The sequence below is a fragment of the Ursus maritimus genome, unplaced genomic scaffold (assembly GCF_017311325.1).
Source record: "Ursus maritimus isolate PB19 unplaced genomic scaffold, ASM1731132v1 scaffold_30, whole genome shotgun sequence".
NCBI classification, from domain to species: Eukaryota; Metazoa; Chordata; class Mammalia; order Carnivora; family Ursidae; genus Ursus; species Ursus maritimus.
The window spans coordinates 10,545,171-10,571,484 of record NW_024425564.1 but is presented as its reverse complement, the minus strand read 5'-3'; positions in this window follow the sequence as shown (position 1 = coordinate 10,571,484).

The window sequence follows — 26,314 nt, the reverse complement described above, 5'->3', positions numbered from 1 at the left end:
GAAAGGGCGTTGGCAGTGCAGGATGGGGCAGGGGTGGCAGGTTGGTTGAGAGACTGGAGGCCTATTCCCAGTGGATGGGGAAGCACATGGGTGGCCCACACCTGTGAAGTTGCAGATTGGCCTCGGACAGTTCGGAACCTTTCGAAGGGAAGGGTAGGACCTGAAGCATAGGCCCTATTAGGAAGCTGGAGACGGTGATAGAGGTGGATCTGCTGGTTGTGGGGGGCAGGGAATAGATGGGTGTAAAAGTTGGGCCTCTCTTCCTCTGTCTCCCCCTGATGTCTGCATCTAAGTTTCCGATGATGTTGGCTCACGCAAGCCCGTCCAGTCTTGGAGCAGCTGCTCGCTTAAACTCCCTTCTGTTCCTCTTTCTGACCAGCAGCCTCTTTCTCCAGGAGCCCTTAACTGGCCATAATGTGGAAGAGGCAACGAGGGTTTTGACTTGCTAATGGGGAAAACCCAACTCTGGTTGCCTCCAGCACAAGAGAGTAGAGAGTTCTGAGGAAACCGATAGCTCTGAAAACCAGTAGGCATGTTTCGAGAACCAGCCGTGGAAATTGGCAGGACCCAGGGTAGCTCTAGGAGTGCGATCAGCAGGAACAAAAGGATGCCATTCCTGGCAGGAACAATCTTGTCCATGATGTTGCCACTGGGATCAGCCATTTGTCAGAATCTCCAAAGACAGCTTGCTCTGCCAAGGTCCTAGAGGAAGGGGCTTCTGGAATGAAAGGCGGCCGGCTGAATTTCCACTCCCACCAAGACTATACATGACAGGGGAGAAGAGTTTGGGATCGGCAGTGCTGTCACGAAGAGGGAATGAGTGCTGGTCAGCCAAGAAAGGGGATGGGTTTTTTTCAGTTTTTTGGTTTCTTACTCAAAGACATTACTTATTATTATTTCTCTGAGAAATGAATACATGAACATGAAAACACAGTGCTAATAAATATCATAACCACACTATGTACTGATTTAATCATATGTCAAGAGGTACGTTATTCATAGTCAGTGTTCCCAGTTCATACAGCAAAGCTGTAAGTTCGACATGATGGTTTTATCTGTAACTGATGCTCAGGGAGGTTGAAGTGCAAGGTCATAGCTAATTGTGGCAGAGGTGGGATCTGAATACAGGTCCACTGACTTCAAACAGACCAGCGTCCCGTGTTGCCTCTCATCCCCCGCAGCTGGATCGATTTCTCTCTCCCTAAACCTCTGACATCACTTTTGACACCACTCGATTTATCATGTTTTACAATAGTGATTTGGTCATGTTTCTTTCTCACTCCTTATGATCATCACAGTTACTTAGTGATCCAAATTCTGTGATCTTTCTTGAATTTTTAAAGTCAACGTTTTTCTGTTTATTAAAAAAAACTTTTCAGTTAAGCTCTTATGTCTTGGTTTGGTTTCGTTTCCTCCCATAAGTCAGCGACTTTAACAACGAAAATCTCCTCACCCCTGGACTAAGGCCAGGAGGAAAAATTCCTTTATTAAAATCAGCCAACCCTGATCAGGGGCCCTCTTCCCACCCCCAGTTTCCTTCACAACTTCCTTCAACCCCATCAGAAATAACCAGTCATCAAAGCCTAGCTGTTTTTTCAACTTATTACTATAATATACACAATATGCAAAATACAAAATTATATATACCGTGGGCAATGCTAGAACGATAGAGTCAACTTCCGTGACCCCAACTCAACAACTCATCCCTACCCCCACTCATACCCTCATACACCCTCATATACACACACTCGCACCCACCCCCTCACACCCACATATACCCTCATACCCACTCACACCCCTTCACACACCCTCATACACACTTTCACATTCTCACACCCACACACAGCCTCAAACGCTCACACACACCTTTTCACACAGTCACATACACTCACACCCTTCACACACTCACACCTATACATACCCTCACACCCTCCCATCTACCCTCACACCCACAAACACCCTCACACACCCTCACCCACACACTCGTGCACTCTCGCACACCCATACAAACTCCTACACACACTCACACACCCGCTCACACTCACTCCCACATGTACACCTACACTCACACACACCCTCCTCACACACCCACACACTCAAACTCACACACACTGTCCTCCCCAGTGGGATGATTCTAAAGCCAACGCCAGACACCACGATTTCATCTTCTCTTATTTCGGTATGTATCTCTAAAATAGAAGGATTCTAATAAACATAACTATAGCCCCATCACCAAATCTAACACATTCATTAAAAATTCCTTAGTATTATCAAATATCCAGGCAGAAGTCAAACTCCCCTAGTCATCTTATGTATATTCTGGAACAAATCAGGATCTAAACCTGGATCATACATTTCAGCCACATTTTTAAGGAGATGCCTATAAATGCCCAAAATAATGAGATCGCTCTATGTGTAATGACGTGGAAATACCAAGTGCCAAGATACACTAGTGAACGAGCATGAACAATATGCACGACGTGATCCACTTTTGCCTAAAAATTATGCCTTTCTATATACACATAAAGAAATCTCAAAAAAGAAGCCATTTGGTACATACCCAAATTCCGGACTTCCAGAGGACAATCAGGTGCTCAGCATGAAGCATACTGTTTGCACAAATGGTTTCAGCACAGTGAGCCCCTCTTATCAGTTAATCACGGGCACCCTCCCAGAATCTAGGTTCTCAGTTGCTAGTCCAGGGCCAACCTCATAAACAGGCCTGTCAGAGGATACCACGCCTTCCCACCAAGTTAACTCTTTTCAACACAGCCAGCAAACAAGTAGAAGGAGTCAAGCGCACGATAAAAATAAAAATTACATCAGCAGCGTCCAGTCTGTTTTCATGGTGAAAATGGTGAAGCCAGTAAACTGTATCCCTTTTCAGGAAACCACATTTTCCCTCCAGAGACCTGGGGATATAGTGTGGAGCCCTAGTGTCACATTTCTGGCCAGACGGCCCCCTTCTGTGGACAAAGGCACTGCACTTCTTGTCCCTTTCTTCACTCTTCATAGCATCTTCCAAAGAAAATTTAGGGTGAACCCAAAACAATCCATAGAAGCAGTTTTCCGTGTCAGTAGAGTAGTTCTAGTCATCGCTGTCTTTACGGAAGGGTTCGGATGCACTGGCCTTTAGAATGGAGATTTGATTTTGAGCTTCTTGGTCACTCCCGCAATCTTTGATAGTCCTTTCCAAATCAGATGACTTGGACAAAGAAAGAACCTAGCCAAGTCCCTCAGGAGGTACTGCCCAGCCCAGCCCAGGCGGCCACACTTGGGTACCTCTACCCTTACTTTTGGGGTGATAACTTTTGCTCTTTCTATGTAAAATATCACCTTCATACATCCAAGCATCTACACTCAAGATATCTTGGACAGTGTTGATTTGGGACATGCTATCTGATGGATGTCACAATATGTTTAGATTTAGAGTTCAGCAACCTGAGGATTGCCCAAAGCACTAGACCGTCTTGTCTTGTCTGGTCCGCACGGAGATCTTTCCTTGTTTGAGATTCAGTCTCTACTGAAAAATGATGGAAGTGCAGAGCTTGGAGGCCACTTGTTACACTTACAAAATCTGAATAAAAAGTATAAAAGTCAGCTCAGCTCTGGGACTATTTCTATGTTTTACTTATAAACCAGAAGGCTTGTAATTCCCTTCCCCACAGCCTCACCAACTTGTTATAGCCATGAGTCAGATCTCTGCCGCTTTGGGATCGGAAATCATTGAAGTTACACCCCCACAAGCATATCCCTATGGGTGACAGGACTCTGAACAACATCTAAAATCTGCATACAAATAAATGATACATTTGGGGGCTTTCTGTGCTTTTATAATTTCCCAAGAGGAAATTTAAGCAAATATGTTGGGTAGTGTTCTTTTTCTGTTTTAAAATTTGTTTCAAATTTCAATGCTTGGATCACATAATCCAGAGTCGAAGACATTCAATTATGTTAAATAGGTACGTAATTTCTACCTATGAGTCACCGTGAATTGGCGTATCAAAAAACCTTCCATTAAAACTTAGAGGATTTGAGGGCGCCGGGGTGCTCAGTTGGTTAAGCATCTGCCTTTGGCTCAGGGCATGATCCCGGGGTCCCGGGATCTAGTCAAGCTGCATGTTGGGCTCCCTGCTCAGCATAGAGGCTGTTTCTCCCTATCCCTCTGCCACTCCACCTGCTTGTGCTCTCTCGCTCGCTCCCTCCTTCTAATAAATAAATAAAATCTTTTAAAAAATGTCACAGGAATTTGTCTACTGTTTTCTTGATTCATTTTGTGATCAATTGCCTACTAACTTATGATATCTCTTTATTGTTTATTGACTAATACTTTACATCTGCTCTGTTATTTAACACTTCGGGCCTTTGTCTGGCTTCCCAAAGCGCCTTAAAAGCAATGATTGTATTTTTATTCACCTCTGCGTCAAGCCAAGTGTGGGAACAGTCACTGGCACCTACTAATGTTTTGCTGAATGGATGAACAGATGTGCGAATGACTAGGTTGTCAGCTCCTGAAGAATGTGAGCTCCCTCTTCCAATATCTTTACTAGATAAATATTTGGTTTCCCGAAGGACAATCTGAGTACTCCTGCGAACGCCGGAAGGGTGGTTGTGCCATGTTGCTTCTCCACAAGCCATTCATCTCTTACAGATTCATGCCAAGATATGAATGAAACGATTTCATGTCTGGGATTTGCTTCAAAATAATTGGTGGGGAGGGGGAGGAGACAAGGACAAACAACTAAAACAAGGTTGACCACGAGGTGGCTCGAGTTGAAGTTTACTGTAGGGGTGAAAGTCTTCAGAGTGCATTTCACAAGTGGTATAGTGTCTACCTGTGTGCGGATGTTTGCTCACACGTCTATTCTAGCACGTTGTTCTCTCTGGGGAAAAGAGGCACTACGTTCTGTATTGTATTATTACCCTCTCATATTTTTAACCTCCGATGTCCTTGAATGAATTTCTTTACTGCTTGCATAACTAAAGGTTTGTGTTTTGTTGTTGTTTTGTTTTTGCAACTAAATTCCTTGACTGATACACTTACCTCCTCCTAGGCATTCGATACGTAGAATCTCACTGAATCTGGAAACAATAACCCGCTGAGGTTTGAAGAGGGCAGGAATGAGATTACAAAAAACCCAGTTGGCCATGCCTGGTAGTATTTGTATGCAAAGGGGAGCCACTATATAGTGTATTTGAAAGAGAAATGGGGGCGCTGCAGAGACAGCGGGAGGAAAGCCTGAATTATCTCAAGGCTTTCTCCACCAACAGAGGCAACAAAAAGGAACAGCAGCTGTGCCCAACACAATTACTCCAGAATGCCTCCGCAAAGCAAAGGCCTCCTCGCTTTGGCCAGCAGGGGGCGTACTTGGCTCCCGGCCGCTCCTCTCTATAGGGAGCAGTTTGTGTGTGAGCATGCCCCTGGGGGCCTCACTAAAGGGGCGGACGGTTGGGTAACTGGGTGATGGGCATTAAGGAGGGCACTTGAAGTAATGAGCACTGGGTGTTATATGCAACTGATGAATCACTAAACTCTACTTCTGAAACTAGTAATACAGTATATGCTAATTAAATCAAATTTAAATAGAAAATAAAAATTTTTTTAAAAACCTGTTTAAAAAAAAAGAGAGAAGTCAACAGCCAACACTCCCCTTTTCCATTATGGAAACAGATCTGCAGACCACTGAGAAAAGTCACTCAAACTATCTATGCTAATCAATTTTATACTTCATTTTAAGCATAAACGAGCCCCAATGGTAGACAGAATAATGGCCCCCACAGATACTCATGTTCTAATGCCTGGAAACTATTTTTTTAAGATTTTACTTATTTACTTGACAGAGACAGAGAGCATAAGCAGGGGGAGTGGCAGAGGGAGAGGGAGAAGCAGACTCCCCACTGAGCAGAGAGCCTGACGTGGGGCTCGATCCCAGGACCCTGAGATCATGACCTGACCAGAAGGAAGATGCTTAACCAACTGAGCCACCCAGGCACCCTTAATCCCAGGAAACTATTAATAATTTCAATTAGGTGGCAAAGGGGAATCAATTTGCAGATAAAATTAAGGTTGCTAATCAGCTGACCTTAAGATAGGGAGATTCTCCTGACTGTCCACCTGGGCACCATGGAATCATGGGGTCCATAAAAGTGGAAGAGGGAGGTGGAGGGGCGGGGGGGGGGCGGGCAAAGTGAGTCCATGTAAGAAGTTTGATGAGAGAGGAAGGAGCCACCAGCCAAGGAATGTGGGCAGCCCCTAGAAGCTAGAAGAAGCAAGGGAACAGATTCTCCCCTGGAGCCTCTCGAAGGGAACACAGCGCGGCCGACACCTTGATTTAATTCCAAGGAGACCCATGTCGGGCTTCTAACCCACAGAACTGTAAGAGAGTAAACCCGAGTTGTTGTAAGTTTGTGGTCATTTGTTAGAGCAATCACAGAAAGTTAACACAGCCCCCAGGGATGAAAATCATCCGTGGGGGAGAATTACCATCATAAATACACAAACGACCACTCGAAGAATGACTGAGAAGAGGGTTCTGCTCTGGGTTGGTTAGATATTAAAGAAGAGTGACTGACTGCTCATTTCCACTTCCTAAGAAATCTACTACAAGTCAACGAGCACGGAGTAACAGACACAAAACCCGGTTAAGAAAAGATCCAGCATGGACGCATGGCGAGATGTGGGGACCGTCTGCCCCTCTGAGGCGCTGCTCCCCACAAACGGAGCCAGGTTGACGCCTGCTCTGGTCAAGGCAGTGCTGATAGAATTAAATGCAGCGGCGTAAGCGTCCCCACAGTAAGAGCTACACCAACAAGTTGTTTTTCAATTATTACCGCTAGCTTGTGGCTACCCCGGCGGGACGGGGGCACCACCTAAGCCATCACAGCCCTCCTGTTATGTGGAGACCATCTAAGTGACACCATCACATTTGACACTGCACCCGGGTGAGTATTCTTGAGAGGCACACAGCAAACTCTGGAAGAGCACAGGCTGTACGTGAAGACACCCCTGAACTCTGCCCCCGGGCGCCGCTGGGCGAATCACTCAAGCTCCTCATCTGTAAAGTGCGAATGACGGAACTGTGAGAACGAAAATGAGAGTAAGCCGAGAAAGCGCTGGCACCATCTAGCATCCGTCCGAGGCCTGACTCGATGGCAGCTCTCATTATTAATGCTGAGCATCTCTTCACAGAGGGCACCCACCGCTTCTGAACACTTCAGTGATTTTTACCTGTATTATTTCAATGGATGAGCAAAGCCTCCCTCAGAAAGAAGCATGGCAGGTTGGTATCCGTTTCTCAAATATGAAAAATAATGCACAGAAAAGAAACATGCCTTGCTGTAGTGAATGGACGCAAGGATTAGCTTCAGAGAATTTCGGGGGACTACAGTCGGTAGAAGAGCCCCAGAACGACTTCCTTTCACTCACACCAGTGATACTAGGCAGCCAGCAGTGAAGAGATGAGAAGGATCTTCAAAATCTCTCATTCTTAAATACCATTCAGCAGGGAGCCAGTGGCATCCCAGAGGAGCGTTTAGGAAACGGAACTGGTCTGTCGCAGCCCAGCCAAAGGAGAGACGTCAAAGGAGGCAACAATCCCCCGCCAGGTGTGTTCGGCGAGACTTCAGAGGACAGACCATGAGAGAATCCACAGGGTGAGTCGGAGCCATCACAGAACAAACATTTGTGTATGTTTTTCAGTATCCAAAGGCAAAGCAGAGGAGATAAATGAATTTTACGTGTAATCAACTTGCAAAAAGACATTTGGAATGTTGCTCCATGGCCCCTTCCATTACCTCATGGCAAATTTTCAGTGAGTTGTTTGGCTTTTCATCAGCTAAAAATAGTAAAAGTCACATAATGAGAAAAGTTTTGCAAGGAAAGAATGAACTACATTTTTTTTTTCCAGGTGTTTTACCACTGGATCGGACAGATGGACCAGAACATAGTAAATGTCAGCCAGGTGTGAGCATGGCACTGATGACCTTTTCCTTTTTTTTCTTCTTCCTTTCTTCCTTCTCACCTCCTTCCTCCCTCCTTTCCTTTTCTTCCTGTCTTCCTTTTCTTTTTCTTGTCTTTGACCCTCCCTTTTTTCCTTCCTTTCTTAATGAAGAAACTCAGCACTATCTCATCAAGCCCAGCCAGCTTATCTGGGAAGTCTTGTCAGCACCTGGTGTATAATCCTGTCCCGTATCATTATAACTGTTGGGTTTCATTCCACTATAAGGTAATATATGCAACCTTTTATGCAACAATATGAAAATAGATAAATAAATGAAAATATGGTCGATGCTCTGTAATACTACTCCACAATTTAAATTAAAAAAAACCAAACAAACAGGGCACCTGGGTGGCTCAGTCAGTTAAGTGGCTGCCTTCAGCTCAGGTCATGATCTCAGTGTCCTGGGATGGAGTCCTGCTCAGCAGGGAGCCTGCTTTTCCCTCTCCCTCTGCCCCTTCCCCTGCTTGTGCTCTCTTGCTCTATCTCTTTCTCAAATAAATAAAATCTTAAAAAAAAAAAACCAACCAAACCATAATTTTAGAGAATATTTAATGTCATGAGGAAGTGTTAGGTGAAAAAACAGAATTTAACTTAAGTTCTGGTAATTATTAAGACTGATAATTAGAAAAGACAGGGAATTCCTACAACTCAATAAGAAAAGGTCAAACAATCCAAATATTAATAGGCAAAATATTTGAACAGATGTTTTACAAAGGAAGATTTATCAATGGCAAATAAACACACGAAAAGATGTTCAACATCATTGATCATCAGGGATTAATGATCACAGACTCAGAGAAACACAGATTAAAGTCACAGTAAGATGCCGCTACAACCCAGCAGAACGGTTACATTTCAACACCAAATGCTGGCAAAGATGTGGATCAGGCACAATTCTCGTACATTACTGGGGAAGTAAAATTTATTGCCACTTTCTAAAAGGTCTGGCAGCTTCTTAGACGGATGCTCGCACTGTAAACCAACGGATGCTCACACTGTAAACCAACGACTCTACTCCTAGATATTTATCCGAGAGACATGAAAGCACATATCCACAGGAAAGAACATACGAAACTGCTCTCGTAGTATCTTTATTCATGATAGCTCAAGCAGCAATAGCTCAGGTGGCCATCCATCAGAGAACAGCTAAGCAGTCCACACTCACACAACAGAATACCACTCAGCGACGAGACGGAACTGCATGCATGTCACAATGGGGACGAGTCCCAGGATTCCACTTGTTAAGTGAAAGAAACCTTCCACCAAAGACTACGTATCACCACTAATCATTAGGGAAATGCAAATCAAAACCACAATGAGATAGATACCATTTCGCACCATTAGGATGGCTATTAATGATTCCACCCCACCCCACCCCCCAAAAAAGAAAATAACAACTGTTGGGAAAACATGGATAAATTGTAACCATTGTGTATTGCTACTGGAAATATAAGATGGTTCGACTAAATGTGGACGATAGTATGGGTGCTTCCTCAAAAACACAGAATTACCTTATGACCCAGCAGTTCTGCTCCTAGGTACATACCCCAAAGAATTGAAAGCAGAGACCCAAACAGCTATGTATACACCAATGTCCACAGCAGTATTATTCACAATAGCCAAAAGGTAGAAACAACCCAAATGTCCATCAATGAATCAATGGATAAATAAAATGGGCTATACCCATATAATGGAATATGATGGAGCCTTTAAAAGATCTGGAATTCTGATACATGCTGAACCTTGAATTCTGAACATGGATGAAGCTTGAACACTTTACACAAAGTGAAATAGGCCTGACACAACAAAATAAACATTGTATGGCTCCACTTATTAGGAGTTTCTAGAAGAGGCAAGTTCATAGAGACAGAAAGAAGAGTAGTGATTAGCAGGGGCTGAAGGGACGGGAGAATGGGGAGTTAGTGTTTAATGGGCACAGGGTTTCAGTTTGAGATGATGGAGAAGTTCTGCCGATGTTTAGTGGTGACGGTGACACAACAGCGTGAAGGTATTTCATGCCACTGAACTGTACACTCAAGAAAGGTTAAGGTGAGGAATTCTATGATAGATACTTTACCACAATTTTTTAAAAACAGGAATGAGACCTTGAACATTACCAAATTAACTACCTCCCCATATCATCAGCAGGTGACATTTCCCCACATTTATTTCACCCAACTGAGGCTACTTCTCAGTACAGTGTGTGGCTTCTAGTGTTTTCTAATGCTCTTTTGGAGGAAAAATAATATGACTAAGAGGACAAATAAAACATGACTTACCAGGAATACAAAAAAGCCCTTCGTTCGCACACTCATCGTGTTGAAAATCTGAAAGCATGAAGGGGAATGATGAAGTTGTTGTGAGACTTGACCGAGCATCCAGTGCAGTGCTGAACGTTGTTTCGGAAAATACCTTTCCTTGCCCAAGGTCCGCATTCTCTTCGTCAGGAAGACATGGCTTCGAATTAGAAAACAACACCATATAAACATGACTTCTTACCATTGGCTTTACGCCCAGTCATTTCCAACCTTTGGGAAAGTGATGGCTACCAATGTCCCAAAATGGGTATCCCATTTTATTGTTCCCCTTTTGTTGAGTATTTGGCTTGTGTCAAGTATTTTTATTAATATAAATAATGCTACTCTAAATAAACAAACAAAATTGCTAACTATAGTTTAGTTGTACATACAGCATGGTCTCCAATGCATATATAAAAACCAATCCATACCTACGCGCATAATCACTGTCTCCTGATATTCATTCCACCCCTTACCCTGGGTAACAGTCATGGGGGTTCCTGAGAATGACAACCCGCTCAGCCAATCAGAGTAGTCCCATCCCCCACCGTCTTCATTGGTTCAGATAGTCCAAACCCAAGCAAATCGGTGCATGGGATGCCCCTACTACAGGGACTGATCTTCCACATCAGCCATACCCGGCATTTAAACACTGCATGGGCACCGTCTCCCAAAAGAACTGATGGAGCTGATGGCCTCCCACCGCCAAAATTCGTCCCAACCCACACCACCTTCCCTGGAAACTCTTCTTGTACGGAGATGTGGTTCATCTAGCAATGAAGAGATCTGCTAGATTATTCTTCCGGATTCCCGGCGCTAATTTCCAAGGAAGGTTAAAGTGTCTTGAACAGAACAAGAAAGGGAAAGCTGGATCTTTACTTCCACCTCCATTTCATAGTTGAGATCCGAAGAAAAAATTGTATCTTTAGAATGAACCACAAACTAGATTTTAGACCTACTGTCTGGGGTGTCAAAGGGAAAAATGTTCTAGAATATATCATAGCAGAATTGTGCGTGGCAGAATCAGGCGGCTAAGATGTTTCATTGGGCCAAGAACCCTTTTCAGACGATTAATTCTGAAGAGAAGGGCCGGATGGTGTACAGACTTCTCACCAAAGAAAGGCGGTGGACCTGGGCTCTTTGTATTTAAAAATGGCAGCCAGGTTATTATCCCTGTAAACTCAAGAACTCTCCCAAACGAAGAAGGAACAGAGTGCTTACAAAAACCAAATGGAAGCTCGCTTTAACGCTGACCGCTGGAGCAGCTGTGTGGGATGACGTACCTTCTTCCCCAGCCATAAAGGATCCTTCACTAACGAGGACTGAAAGGAGCACGACAGAAAACATCTGCTGGCAAATTAACTTTAAATACGGATCCCTTAATCTTAGTTCCCTTCTTGGTGCCGTGATGCAACGAACGAGTTTGGGTTTCTCTACGCTGCTGCAAAGACTGCAGCCTTTGGAAGAAGCTTTTTAAATAAATCTAGGCACGAAGGCAGTAACTGGCAAGATAATGTTGTGCCAAACAGGAAATGATAGTGACCTAAAACACAAGCCAATTTGTTCATCTCGGGAAATAAGCCTCATGCGTTCTGGATATTCTGTACGGTTCTTTCTGTATAACATTCACAGTGACTTGTATTAGCACTAGGGAAAACTTAGACACTGATTTTGGAAATATTCAACAAATGCAGCAGAATGAGAATTTTTCTGATCTGACTTTCAATGACGATTTTCTCTTTCGTCGTATCAGATGAAATCCTGACTTATGCCCAAGGTTCTCTTTTTGAGTGTACCTTCATGGTTTCAGATCGCCAGCAGCAACAGTCGGCTCTCCACTCAAGCCGCAGGGCGGCCGTTCTAACCACAGGAGCCGGTGCGGCGCCAACAGAGGCGCGAGGCGGTCCGCCGCCCCAGAGTCAGCGGCCGGCGATAAGGCTAGTGCAGGCTCCCCGCACGCGTGCAGAGTGCTCTTCTGGCCCAGCTGAGCCTTTCAGCTGTCTGCAGCGAGACCTACTAGTGTGAGCTCTTTCCAGAATTTCCCTGCACATCAGGATTCGGCCCTCTGCCCCAGCGTTGAGTTCCTTCAGCTGGACTTGGCTCTAGGAAATTTGGAGACATCACCACACCTGACTTACAACTTCCAAGATGTGGTCAGCTGTTTCTGGAAGTTGCTGAAAACCAACAACATGAGGAAATGCACAGCCTACTGTACATTCTCAGGCATGTCATGCAGGGAATGTCTCTTTACATTGATGCCAGCCAGAAACTCCACTCCGGGCTCACAGACATTTTAAAGCAAGTTTCTGAATGGAGGAGTTTTCAATGAAATATATCCAGCTGAATTAAATAGCATAAATAACACTCGGATTATCACAGCCTTCTGCCTCTTCCTTACCCAACAGAAACCAGACCTTTAGCAGAATGACATCAGGCAGCCTCTGGCTGGCTCAGTCGGCAAATCGTGTGACTCTTGATCTTGGGGGATGTGAGTTCGAGCCCCATGTTGGGTGCACAGATTACTTAAAACTGGAATCTTAAAAAAAAAAAAAAAAAAAAAAAAAAGAATGACATCCAGTGAATGCCTCTAACTCCACACCCAACTTTCACCTTGGTTTTGGATGTTGCTTAAGGTAGGATTACAGAAGGGTAAAGCTGTAAATGTCTGGAAGTGGAGGTCTGAAGACACGTTGTATTGTCATTCCAAACCAAACTGTAACTTTTGGTCTTAGAAGACAACTTAAAAAATAAAATTGAAATATGCATTCGTCACTATGAAAATAGAAACTGTGCCACAACAAATAGTAATATACTGTACTTCACCTTATTCTGAGCACTGCTTTATATGAAATACTTATTTGAGAGCAGAAATGAGCATTTCAGATGCTTCTAAATAAGACAGAATATTCTCGGTTTAAATTTGTTGTATTGGAATAAAAATGAAACACATAGGGTTTGCACTCCTGGACTGTTCCTAGTAAATCAAACACAATTTAAAAAAAAACCTAAAACTATTGCCCTGTGTTTTTTAGCTCTGTTTTTATGTAGGATGTTAAAATAAACAGTATGTTTTTATAAAATGAAAATCTCAATGCTTTTCTCCTTCACTGTTAATCTAAGGGCCTCACAATTTTTTTAACCTATAACAGTACAGGATTTAGAATTTTTATAAAGTATGCCATTTTTCTCATTAAATTTAGTTAAAAAGGTCTTTTCTACACACAAATATGTTACTTCATAAATCCAATCGTTTTGTTTGGTTCTGGTGTGTTATAACCATACTACTCCCTGCTTTATTCAGGTAATACAACGTGAAAGGTAAGTGATTGAAAAGAGAAGTATTACATAGTTTAATGTATTCTAGATTTTAATACTATATGCCTTAGGTTTAACATTTTTGAAGGACAAAGATCATCTTTCCTAATTATTTCTTAATATTTACATAAATAAGAAGACACTAGCACTTAACCTTCATAAGTGTTTTCAGAAGAATGTTTACCTTTAGGAAGACCTCTGTACAGATGACTGGATATAGTTTAAAGTGTTTGCCATGTGCAAAAACTCTGCTGTTAAATGCAACCATTACTCAGCTGCAATCAGGAGACAAGAAGGTTGGTGAAAAACTCCATCAAACAAGAAAAGGCCAGATTGCTGAGGACGCGACCCTTCAGGGGAAATAAAGGTTTGGGTCACCCTGGAGCGTGGAGAAGCCTGGTGAGCTGAGGTCACAGCTGAAAGTCAAAGAAAAACACAGAACAGTTTGCAGAAGAAGGAAGTTCTAAATATCAACTGTGGTCCTTTTTTGGTTGTCTAATTCTTCTTGAATTGGTTTAATATTAATTAATATTAGTTAAACTAATTAATATGGATTAGTTTTATATTTTTTTCTAAAAGGTACTGCCTTTTGTGAAAGTTTTCAAATTTATTGACAAAATTATGGATAGTAGTCTCATGGTTTTAAAAGTTTCTCCCATATTTGTAGTTATGCCCATTTTTCATTCCTAATATTATTTATTTGGGCCTCTATCCTTTATCCACCTCCTTAGAGATGGCTTGTTTTATTTTCTTTTTACAAAGATTTTCATTTTTTGATCGCCTTTGTTGTTTGGTTTGTTTTCTAATTATTTTCTGCTTTTCATTACCTCCTTCCTTCTACTTTTTCCTTTTGTAAAGATTTTATTTTTAAGTAATCTCTACACCCAACATAGGGCTCAAACTCACAACCCAGAAATCAAGAGTCTCAGACATCATCGACTGAGCCAGCCAGGCGCCCACCTTCTTTCTACTTTCTTTACCCTTTCATGCTTTCAATAGCTTCAGGAGTAGAGCTTCGTTTCTTTATTTCTAGATTTTAATAAATTTAACATATTCCAGATTTTTAAAATAAATGCATGTAAGGTTTTATAGTTCCTTTGACTTACTCTCATGAGTTCAGATCCGTAGAATCTTCCCAGCCCTTCGGGAACATATTCTGTCATTTCTACTGTGGTTACTCTTTAACCCACAACTATTGGGAAATTTCTTTGTAAGTTTCCAAACATTTAAATTCTTTGCCGTCCTTTTATCATTTCCTTCTGATGTGATTATTACAATATGGTCAGATAATATGGTTTATGTAACTTCAATTCTTAAAAATGATGACTTCTTTGTTATAACATAAATAAGTCCCAGGGTTGTAACGTGCAGCATGGTGACTATAGTTGATAATATTGTGATATATATTTGAAATTTAAGAGAGTAAATCCTAAAACTTATCATCCCAAGAAAAAAAATGTGCAAGTGTGTGTGGTGACGGATGTTAACTAAACGTATTGCGATAATCGTCTTGCAAAATATGCTCTAGGAGCCGAGGGCAGGCTGCCCCAAGATGGGCCACTTCGGCATGGAGATTACCTTGAGCTGGAGACAGAGCCTGCAGGATTAGAAGAAACTTTCGTGCCTCCCTTAACTACATAGGAGAATCTAAACTGGGGGGTCTTTCCCAGAGTAAGGGTTATTACTAGAGATAGATGTTATATGAGTGACCCATTCGTATGGAGGCAAATATCTGATTACCAAACATCTGCCCTTCTTCCTATTCCTCTGTAAATTGTACTCTTCCTTCCAAAGTCCCAGATCCTTACCCCCCTCAAATCATCTCAGGATGATTTGCCTGATTGTCTTTGGATTTTTACATATATGGATTCCCCACAGGTATGCTATTAAATTTTATTTTCTCCACTTAATTTGTCTCATGTCAATTTGATTCTTAGTCCAGCTAGAACGACCTTGAAGGAGACAGGATATTCTTGCTCCATGAGAATTCAGATATCCATATATTCTACACATAAAACTAACACATAGTGTGTCAATTATATCTACATTTTAAAAATTATGACTTCTTTAAAGTGAAGACTTTCTTTATGACCTAGTGCCTGCAGTGGGAGAAGGTATGGTAATATTTGAGATTTGAATTGGGTATTATTGAAGTTGTAAACAAAATAGACTTTTAGTAACCAAAAGTTACTAAATCTGCCCAAGATTTCATCGAGGATTGGGAAAGGGATATTGACAGAGCATGACTGAAAGCAATGATGAGGAGAAAAGAAAATTTCTTCATACTTACAGCCCCCACTGAAGCAAGACTACTTAATAAGCGAGCTATGGTAGGTCCTCAATACATATTTGCTGCGGGGGGTGGGGGGGAGAGATTTACCCAAGAGCCCACATCTTCCCAAAAGGGCTTTACATTCGGATTCTCTTTTGCCTCTCTAGATTCTCCCTATCTAGATGGCTTTTCTTTGTTTTTCTTTTTCTTCAAAATCCTGATCAGCTTTCATTCCCAGTTTAGGGTAGTTTCTGGCTAAATTCACTTAGCTCTCAAAGAAGCATACCTATTTCTGAGGTCAAAGGCTTTCCTATTTTCTGAGGGTCCCCTGAGCTCCTAAGAGGATGATTCCGGGCTTGCCTGCTCAGAAGCCTGAGCTTCGGCTTTCCTTTTCCCCACCAAGCACGTGCTCTCCTGCAGTCTCTCCCGGGCCTGAGCTGGAGAAAACCCAGCCTGTCTACGGCTTTACACTAACAGGCCACCGGGTGTCACTGCTGAGCCGTAGGAAAGGGGCAAACTGGCGCGAGAGGACAAAATGTTGAAGGAGGTAACATTAAAGTCATCAAAGATCCCCCATTTTCAACCAAAGCAGGTGAAAGAAGCCATAGCAAGAGTCTGAAGAAACAGAGGGATTATCGCAAGTTTGACAAAATTGCCCAAGGTGCTTAAATAAAATTGGTACAATTGCTATTTCCACCAAGGTAACGGGGTCCACGGGGGCGCTGAATGTCTGCGAACGAATGTGACCCTGAGCTGCAGCGGAGGCTTCTGCGCGCGCTGCGCCAGCTGCTCCCAGGACGTCAGATAAAGCCTCAGCACCGCGCTGTCACCCGCCGCCGGGACCGTCCTGCTCGGCAACCCTCAGGCTCAGGTCGGGCCTGCCCTGCCCTTCTCCGCTCCCGCGGCTTGGTGATGGCACCGCTGGAGGAAAGCACCGCCGCCGCGGGGAGGAGCGCGCTCACACAAACGCAGCGTCTTTCATCTGCAAAGGATTCTCAGTTCAGCGTGTCAATCCTTCGCCTCGTCCAAGAGCAGGTCTGGGGGTCTCTCTCCACCTGTCTCTCTCTCTCTCTCTCTCTCTCTCTCTCTCTCTCTCTCCATCCTTTGTACCCCTTTCCCTCTCCCCTCTCTCTGCTGGGCTGGTATCCCAAACCTTCAACTCTCTCCGTCCCACCAGCGGTCCCGCCGCAAAGGGAATATTGAGTCCACGACCCAGCCCCGCGCGCACACACACCGCGCCGCCCAGTCTCACCTTCCTTCTCATCCATTCTTATCTCCGGCCCACCAATCGGGAGAACTAAGGCAGCCGTGTGATCCCTCGCCAGGAGCACCTGCAGGCGTCCTTAAAGCTTCTTCTGACATCTTTGATGCTTCGGCTTTCTACCCACAAGAGTACGTGTGTTTGTGTAGACGCCAGTGAGGGCGCTGAGGTTCGCACCGCGGTGACATGAGGTGGGCCTGAGACGCAGGTGTGGATGTGCCAGCGGACAGAAGCATGAGTGAGCAAGCTCGAAGAAGTCACTGAGGTCAGCTCACGGAGCACTGGGCGTGGCTTGCGTCCCAGAGGCCGGGAGGTCCCAGCTGCCATTCACTTGCTCAAGTTCCTCTCATCCTAAACAAAAGCCTCTTCAGCCCTTGGTCGCTCTTTTTCAAGGTCTCCTTCTTGAAAGTGTGGTCTGCCCTTGGGTGGCAGCCCCAGCCCCTTCTGCCAATTACTCTCACCAAGGTGGAAGGTAATGACCTCATGGGGAGCGTCCTCAGTACGTGCGGGATGGACGTCTCTTCCACATGAGGCACCATGGGTCACTTTCCTGGCCTCTCTCCTGGAGTTTTAACGTTTCAGGTCTGACATTCAAATCTGTAACCCATTTTTGAGTTTATTTGTATGTGTGGTGTAAGAATGTGGTCCAGCCTCATTCCTGGCATGGGGCTGTCCAGTTGTCCCAACACCGCTTACAGAAAAGACTGTCTTTTCCCTGTTGCACATTCTTGCCTCCTGTGTCATAAACTAATTGACCACATAAGTGAGAGTTTATTCCTGGGCTCTCTATTCTATTCCATTGATCCATGTGTCTGTTCTTGTGCCCAGTACCACAGTGCTTTGATTACGCTAACTTTCTGGTAGAGTTTGAAATCAGGGAGTGTGATACCTCCAGCTTTGTTCTTCTTTCTCAAGACGGCTTTAGCTACTCAGGGTCTTCTGTGGTTCCATACAAACTTTAGGATTCTCTGTTCCAGTTCTGGGAAATGCCATTGGTATTTTGATGAGGGTTACCCTGTAGATTGAATCAGTAGATCGCTTTGGGTGTATGGACATTTTAGCAATATTAATTCTTCCATGTGATTTATTTAGCATGATAGCCTCTAGGTTCATACAAATTGTCACAAATGGCAAACTTTCATTCTTTTTTATGGCTGAGTATGAGTAAATATATATATGGATATATATACCACATCTTCTTTATCCATCCATCTATCAGTGGGCACTTACAACGCTCCCATATCTTGGCTACTGTAAATAATGCTGCAGTAAACATAGGGGTGCACATATCCCTTCAAATTAGTGTTTTTATTTTCTTTGGATAAATACCCAGAAGTGAAATTGCTGGATTGCATAAGATTCTTATTCTTTTTTTTTTTTTAAAGATTTTATTTATTTATTCTACAGAGATAGAGACAGCCAGCGAGAGAGGGAACACAAGCAGGGGGAGTGGGAGAGGAAGAAGCAGGCTCATAGCGGAGGAGCCTGATGTGGGGCTCGATCCCAGAACGCCAGGATCACGCCCTGAGCCGAAGGCAGACGCTTAACCGCTTTGCCACCCAGGCGCCCCAAGATTCTTATTCTTATTTAAAAAAAAGAAATGTGATTCATTTTCTTGAATATATTCCAAAAAGAAATTTTCCCCCTAAATTCTGAGCTAGGACAGGTAGGATTACAGTGAAACTCTAGCATAGTCATGTGAATGAAATCTGAGTAAGGACAAACCTTTCCAAACAAGGGTCATATGTCTACAAGGGAGGAAAATCTGGTCCAACAAACCAGGTAAATAGTACACTGGCAGGCTGGCTCTATTGTGTTCCAGTGCTAATGTCCATCTAGTTCTGATTGATATTCCTATTAGAATGTAATGCAAATATAATCTGAATGCTCTTTGATGAAGACCACCACCAGCTAATAAAAAGAACACCATTTCTATTTCACCGATACAGATGGGTTATGATAAATGGCTACATAACATATTCCAAGTAGAAGTTATGTAGACAGTGTTTCCCATTATTTTTTCATGTTAAGGGATTATTAGACTAGAAGGTATTCTATTAAACTGCACAAATATAAAATGTATATAACTAGACCACTTTCTTACACCGTACACAAAAATAAACTCAAAGCGTATTAAAGACCTAAATGTAAGACCTGAAACCATAAAACCCCTAGAAGAAAACATTGACAGTAAAATTTTGGACATCAGTCTTAGTGATATTTTTTTTGGACCAGTCTCCTTAGGCAAGGGCAACAAAAGCTAAAAGAAACACATGGATAACATCAAACTAAAAAGCTTTTGTGCAGCAAAGGAAACAAAACAAAAAGGCAACTTACTGAATGAGAAGATGTTTGCAAATCATACATCCACACTTGATCTTAGCCAAAAGGCCAAGAAGCGACTGCAGATCATACATCCAATAAGGGTTATGTCCAAAATATATAGAAAACACAATTTAATAAAAAAGAACACAATTTAATATAAAAAACAAATAATTTGATTAAAAACGGGCAAAAGCTTGAAAAGACATTTTTTCCAAACAAGACATACAGATGGCCAATAGGCACATGAAAAAATGCTCAACCCCCCTAATCATCAGGGAAACGCAAATCAAAACTGCAAGGAGATATCACTTCACACTGGTCAGATGGGCAATTATCAAAAAGACAAAAAGCAATGAAGCATTGGTGAGGGAGTGGAGAAGAGGGAACGCCACTGTTGGTGGGAATGTAAATTGTTGCAGCCACTATGAAAAACATTATGGAGTTTCTTCAAAAAATTAAAAATAGAACTTCTGTGCAGTCTAGCAATTCCACTTGTGGGCATTTATCTCAAGAAAACAAAAACATAATTAAAATAAATATATGTCCTGCCATGTTCATTGCGGCATTATTTACAATAGTCAAGCTATGGAAGCATCCTAAGTGCCCATCTGTAGTTGAAAGGATATACAAGATGTGGTACACACACATACACACACACACAGACACACACAGATATTACTCAGCCAATACCAAGAATGAACTCTTGCCATTTGTGACAACATAGGTGGACCTAGAGGGTATTATGGTAAGTGAAATAAGACAAAGGAAGAAAAATACCATAGGATTTCAATTGTATGTAGAATCTTAAAAACGAAACAAATAAAACAAAACAGAAACAGACTCATAGAAATAGCAAACTGTTGTTTACCAGAGGGAGAGGAAAAGGGAGTGGGTGGGAGAGGTAAAGAGGATTAAGAGGTACAAGCTTCCAGTTTTAAAATAAAGAAGTCATGGAGATGTAATGTACAATGTACAGTGTAGGAAATACAGTCAATAATATTGTAATAACTATGTGGTAACTAGACTTATCACGGGGATCATTTTGCAATATATAAAAATATTGCATCACACATGATATGAAACTAAGCAGGGAGTGTATGTCAATTGTACTTCAATAAAAAAAATAATAAAAATTTAAAAGTAAAGCAGTGCTGGAAGGGGAAAGAAAGAAAATGAATCAGAGGAACTGCCAGAGAACTGAATTACAACATTGACACACCTGTTCTATAGCCCCACCATATCCAATGTAGTGGCCGTAGCCACCTGTGGCTGCTCAAATGTAAATGTAAATTCATTAAAATTAAATAAAATTAAAAATTCAATTTCCCTGTTGCAGCAGCCAGTTGTTACATGTAGCTACTTCACTGGAGATCACAGATATAGAGCATTTCCATCACTGCATAAAATTCTAGTGGACAGAATCGCTTAGACACACACACACACACACACACACACACACACAACTGCCTCACAGTCATCAGTCAAGGACCACGGTAATAGAATTAAAGTTTCTATGCCATACACTGAACTTTGGCTTCTAGTCCCTTTGTTTTAATTAATTTATCAGGTTTTCTTATTAAATTAATATATGCCGTTAAGATTTTCCCCCCTCTGTTGTCAATCACAGAATTAGTTACTAAGACACGTTATAACATATCCTAAAGTAAAAAATAATTTGGAAGGAGGGACATAGTTATGAATTCGGACATGTATTTGGTTCAAATGAAAAGCCTGGTACGTTTAGCAAAATGTACAATCTATAAAGACAGTGCTAGCATATTTGTACTGACTAGATCTTTATATGTCAGGTCCCAACTGTGCTGTGAGGACTTAAGTAATTTAACTGCTCTGAGGCTCAGTTTCTTCAGCTGTACCAAGAGAAGTACAAGAGATTTTTGGTGAAGATGAAGCAAGGTAGTGCATGGAGATGCACAGACTTCACAAACATGAGCAAGGAATGATTAACAGTAACCACCTATGATGGCAAGTCAGTAAGTGCTAAAGATTCCAATGACTTCTGGACCCCAATCTAGGATTTGCTTTTCCTGCCAAAGAACCAGAGGCCTGCAGAAAATCCCCTCTTCCTGCAAAGTGCAGAGCAGGGAACCGATTCACAAATCATTGTTAGTGCAGTGCATTTGTGAGAATATGATTTTATGATTTTATAAAGCAGCTTGTGATGTATACTCCTCACTATAGGGTAGCAGACATCACCTCGGGAGGAAGCTGCTCTTTTATTTTTGGGAGGAGGGGGCATTTAAAAGGCTGTAATTATGTACCTCGGAGCCTAAATCCTGCTCAGAGGATAATACAGAAACCCCTTTTCATTGTGGGTGGACACTGCTGAGCAGCGCCCCGTTGGTGCCTGAGGCCAAAGGAAAAATGCGCGCGCCTGTGCACACGAACACACAGAGTACCTCCTGAGTCTCGAACCACTGGAAAGAGTTAATAAAAGCATCACAATGTTCAAAGATGACTATTCATGAGCCTGCACGACCCATCTGAACACACGCCGTGGTCACCCTCAAGAACCCACCCGACCCGCGGGGCCAGGACCCACCGGCTGATTGGCACCTGCCGTTCCTGTTGCACAAGAACTCAACGTCGTCCAGCAAACAGCCTGTCTTTACTGAGACTTTCGAGTTTTGTTCATCATGGATTTTTGCATCACTTTTGATTCTTTAACTGTTGCACTGAAATAGCATGCATCCTGATTACTGAGGTTTTGATGCTCCCTGACAAGGTCCTTCTCAATGGGGAGGGACTCCACGTCCTCTCCGTTATTCCCACCATGCGGCTGGAAGATGGTCTCGCGAGGTTTAGTCCGCTTCTCGCGCGGCAGGAGCCGCGGATCTTAGGACCCAGCGGAGAGCAGAGGGGACCCGGGCGGGTACCGCAGGGGAGCGGACCCCGGAGCTGGGAGACCCGCGGGACAGCAGGGGGAGGCAGAGAGGGGATGACTGGGAGAGCTCTGATGAGACGGCGCGCGCGCGCGCGCGAGCCAACACTGCGCACGGGGTTCCTTTCTGCAGCGTAGCGCTGTTACCATATTCCCAAGTCTTCCCTACAGTATGTTAAGTCCTACAGGGGCAATTTGGGAGCGAGAAGAGAGGAGCTAGTGACCGAAAGAGGGACACACTGGCCTGGAGAAAGCTGCAGTAGTCAGGGAGGATGTGAACATAAAGGAAGCAAAACCTGGATGCTACCTGTCGCGGGCCTGAGCTCCCTGCTCCCGCGCCCTTGATGCACTTGTCGGGTGCGCCGGCCGCGAGCTCGTGCACAGACCAGGGGCCTGACCTGATGGCAGAACCGCACCCCAGTGTCTTACACAGCTGGCTCAGCCACGCTCGGGAGTGGAGGAAGAGACAGAAGTGCCAAAGAGACAGAAGAAGAAATGACTGGGATCTACCACATTGAAGACGATCGAATAGCTGGTACCTAAAATCATATTCTAAATGCCCAGTCACACGGCGTCAGAAACATCAAATGTCAGGCTGATGCAGATGGGAGCCTATTTACAGCTCTTCAGCTTCCACAGGCCAGCACATTAAAGTGACTGAAAGACCAGATGACAGTCTTCCAGTTGAGCCTTAAAGAGGAAACACAAGAAAAGTCGGTCAAATAATGGGACAGTTATTCAGGACATTTAAATTGTATTTCTGAACTTAAGGAAATCAATGTCAGAGGAAACAATGATCTATATGAGATAAAATACAGCTGGATAAAGGTCATTACAGGAAGACTTGAGAAGATAGGGCACACATGGCATGATCTAAAATTCACTTATGGAGGGGCCCCTGGCTGGCTCAGTCAGTAGAGCATGCGACTTTTGATCTTGGGGTTGTGAGTTCAAGCCCCATCTTGGTTGTAGCGATTACTTAAAAATAAAAAATCTTAAAAAAAAAGTTCACTTATAAAAATTTTCATAAGGTCAAAGATACTTGTTAAGTGGAAATTGAAGATTGCTGTAAGTATTGCTAAGGCCCCTTAGAATAGAGTCCATCCTTTCTGTATATCCAGAAGGAGAGCCAAGGAGAAGCTGGGTGCAGCCATGTGAAGTGAGAATGAACGTATATTCCTGGAGAATTTGTACCATGGGTGCCTGGATCCTGGCTTCCCGAGAGTGGCTTTGGAAAGCCTGAAACCATGGGAATGTAGATTACACGTACGATTTGTTATTAGAAATCCCAAAGAGTAATCATTCTAGGACAGACCCATCTGCAGTATGTGAGAAGATAAATCACCAACACAGATCCTGGACGATCAACAGAAATCCAAGAGCCAGGACCCAGAGCAGAGCAATTCCCCTTACCACATCTAGTGAACGGGTATTTATCTCTGAAACAGTGGTGCGTATAGTTTGTGATGTATGCATTCAAGCTTGAGTTGCACGTTTAGCAAATTGTACCTAGTCGTATGTTGTTACTGTCAATGAATGACAGTAAAATAAAATTCACGAAGTCCAGAATGCTGAAGTCCTGGGGAATCATAAGAATGATACCTTCAGCTATCAGCAATCCAGCTGTGGTGCTTAGAATGGGCAGGCCAGTTAAACAGCATAGCCCAACTTAAGTACCAGCTAGTGAATCAGAATCATCTGGCGCGCTTGCTAGAAACACAAATCTGGAAGACCTATCCCACATCGGCTGAATCTGGGTTTAAGGATCTGCCTATCAGCCACTTCCTCAGGCGGTTGTGAGACAAACAACCATGGGTAGAACTTATATTTCAAAACAAGTAACTGAGGACATCCCCACTGAGAAGATCTGAGACTTCTGACCTTTCGAAAAGGGCTGGGGCAGGAGCCTCTGTCCTGGATCCTGCCCCTGGAGGATCCAAGAGCCCCAGAAGTGGGCTTTGAGGACCAGATGATGCCTACGTTCTTGAGCCAGACCCAGGGTTTTCTCAAACAGGTAGAAGAAAGGGCTTCCACCAGCACCTGTGGGATGACCAGATCGAGGTCCCAAGAACTCCATTTTTCAGATTTTTAACCCCATCCCCCAAGGAACCCCATGGGCAGAGTACAGGGGAAATGGCTCTGACTGCCCACCAACTTGCAGGATGGGAATTCCCTCTGGGACCCCAAACATTCCTGCAGGTTTATAACTGAAAATGTAGGGATGGAAGGAATGCTTCAAATGCTGGAGAATAAGACTTGTTCTGGGGATTGTTCCTTTTTTTTTTTTTTGGAAGATTTTATTTATTTATTTGACAGAGAGAGAGTGAGCACAAGTAGGGGGCACAGCAGGCAGAGGCAGAGGGAGAAGCAGACTCCCCGCTGAGCAGGGAGCCCAATGCGGGACTCGATCCCAGGACCCTGAGATCATGACCTGAGCCGAAGGCAGACGTTTCACCAACTGAGCCACCCAGGCGTCCCTGGGGACTGTTCTTTAGCATGGGTATAACAGGAGCATCTAATTATTACGTGGAAATGAAGGTTGGCTTTCCCTGTGTCCCTGAGGGAGCCACGAGCCTGCACCCCTAACAGCTGAGCCCTCAAGCAAATGTGTGTTGAATGTTCTTATGTTAAAGGAAACAAACCTCTTAGTTAAAACTAAATAATATATCAATGTCAGTTTCTTAGTTTTGACAAATCCTCCCTGGTAATGTAAGATGTTAACAATGAGGGGAAATGGGTGGGAGCTTATATGCAAACTCTCCTCTTCTTGCAATTTCAAACCGACATTATTTTAAAATAAAGCTTAGTAAGAGTAAATAAACACAAGAAAGCCACCTGCTGGAACCTGCAGGGGTCGGGGGTGTTGTTGTGGGGAGCACAGGTAGGTAGATCTCAGACCCTACCTTCCTTTAGGCTCCGGCCTTTCTGGCAGAATTTCAGCTTCCGTGACTTGGAGATTTTCTCCTTTCAGCATCCCTGAGGATGGTGTCTTAACACTGGCTTTCCCTTCCTGGTGGGGTGAAATTTTTTATCTGTAACCTCTACTTAATCCTTTGCACTGACCCATCGGAGCCATGGCCACCCCCAGCCCGGTCCCTATTGCCATCTAGTTAAGGCCACAAGATTGAAAGTGTGGGAATGAATTTGCCCACCTCTAAGATTTGGCTTGAAATGTATTTCCTCTCTATTTATATTCTTTGCATATGTAGCTGCTCTGAGAATCACACAAGGCGCTGCGGTGGGGGTGGGAAAGAACCAAAACTGGGGGGCTCATCAGCTTTACTTGGAATCCTTCAAAAGGGCACAGTTTATTTTAGAGTGTTAAAATTGTGTTCCATCGCACTTATTTTAAGAGGTAACTATTAAGAGGGTAGATTTTTTATTTTTTTTTATTTTTACGAGGAGTGTTGGGCCCTTTCCAAACTCCCAGTTAAAAGAATATGAAGGAAGCAGGGGGAGTGTTCTCTTTGTGCAGAACTCTGAATGGAGTGCACTGTGTGAGGCCAAAGGAAAACTTCATTTGGGTAAGATTCTAATTGTATTCTTCCTTATCATGCTGGAGAAGTTGACAACCTATATTTTACCACTCAAAAAAGAAAGAATAAAATAATAAAAGGCTTAACTTGTTCCTAGTACAGAACTCAGGAGTGCCTGAGAATGAGTGGAATGAAACGTTTCCTTTTCATTTTTTTCTCTTTGAAAACTGTTAACCTGTTGTTTATTCCAAATCACTGGATGTGGCATGCAGAATCCAGGAATGCAAAAACGGACCTTTTATTGATCTGGAATATTCAGCACTCGGAGCTTGCCTCGTGCCCTGCAAGGCATAGCCTCTGCCTGAGCAACCTTCAGTGGCGAACTGGGACAGGGGTTAGCATACCTTCACTAGGACGCAGTGGTTCTCAGCAGGGGTGATTTTGCAGTGTCTGGAGGCAATTCCGGTTG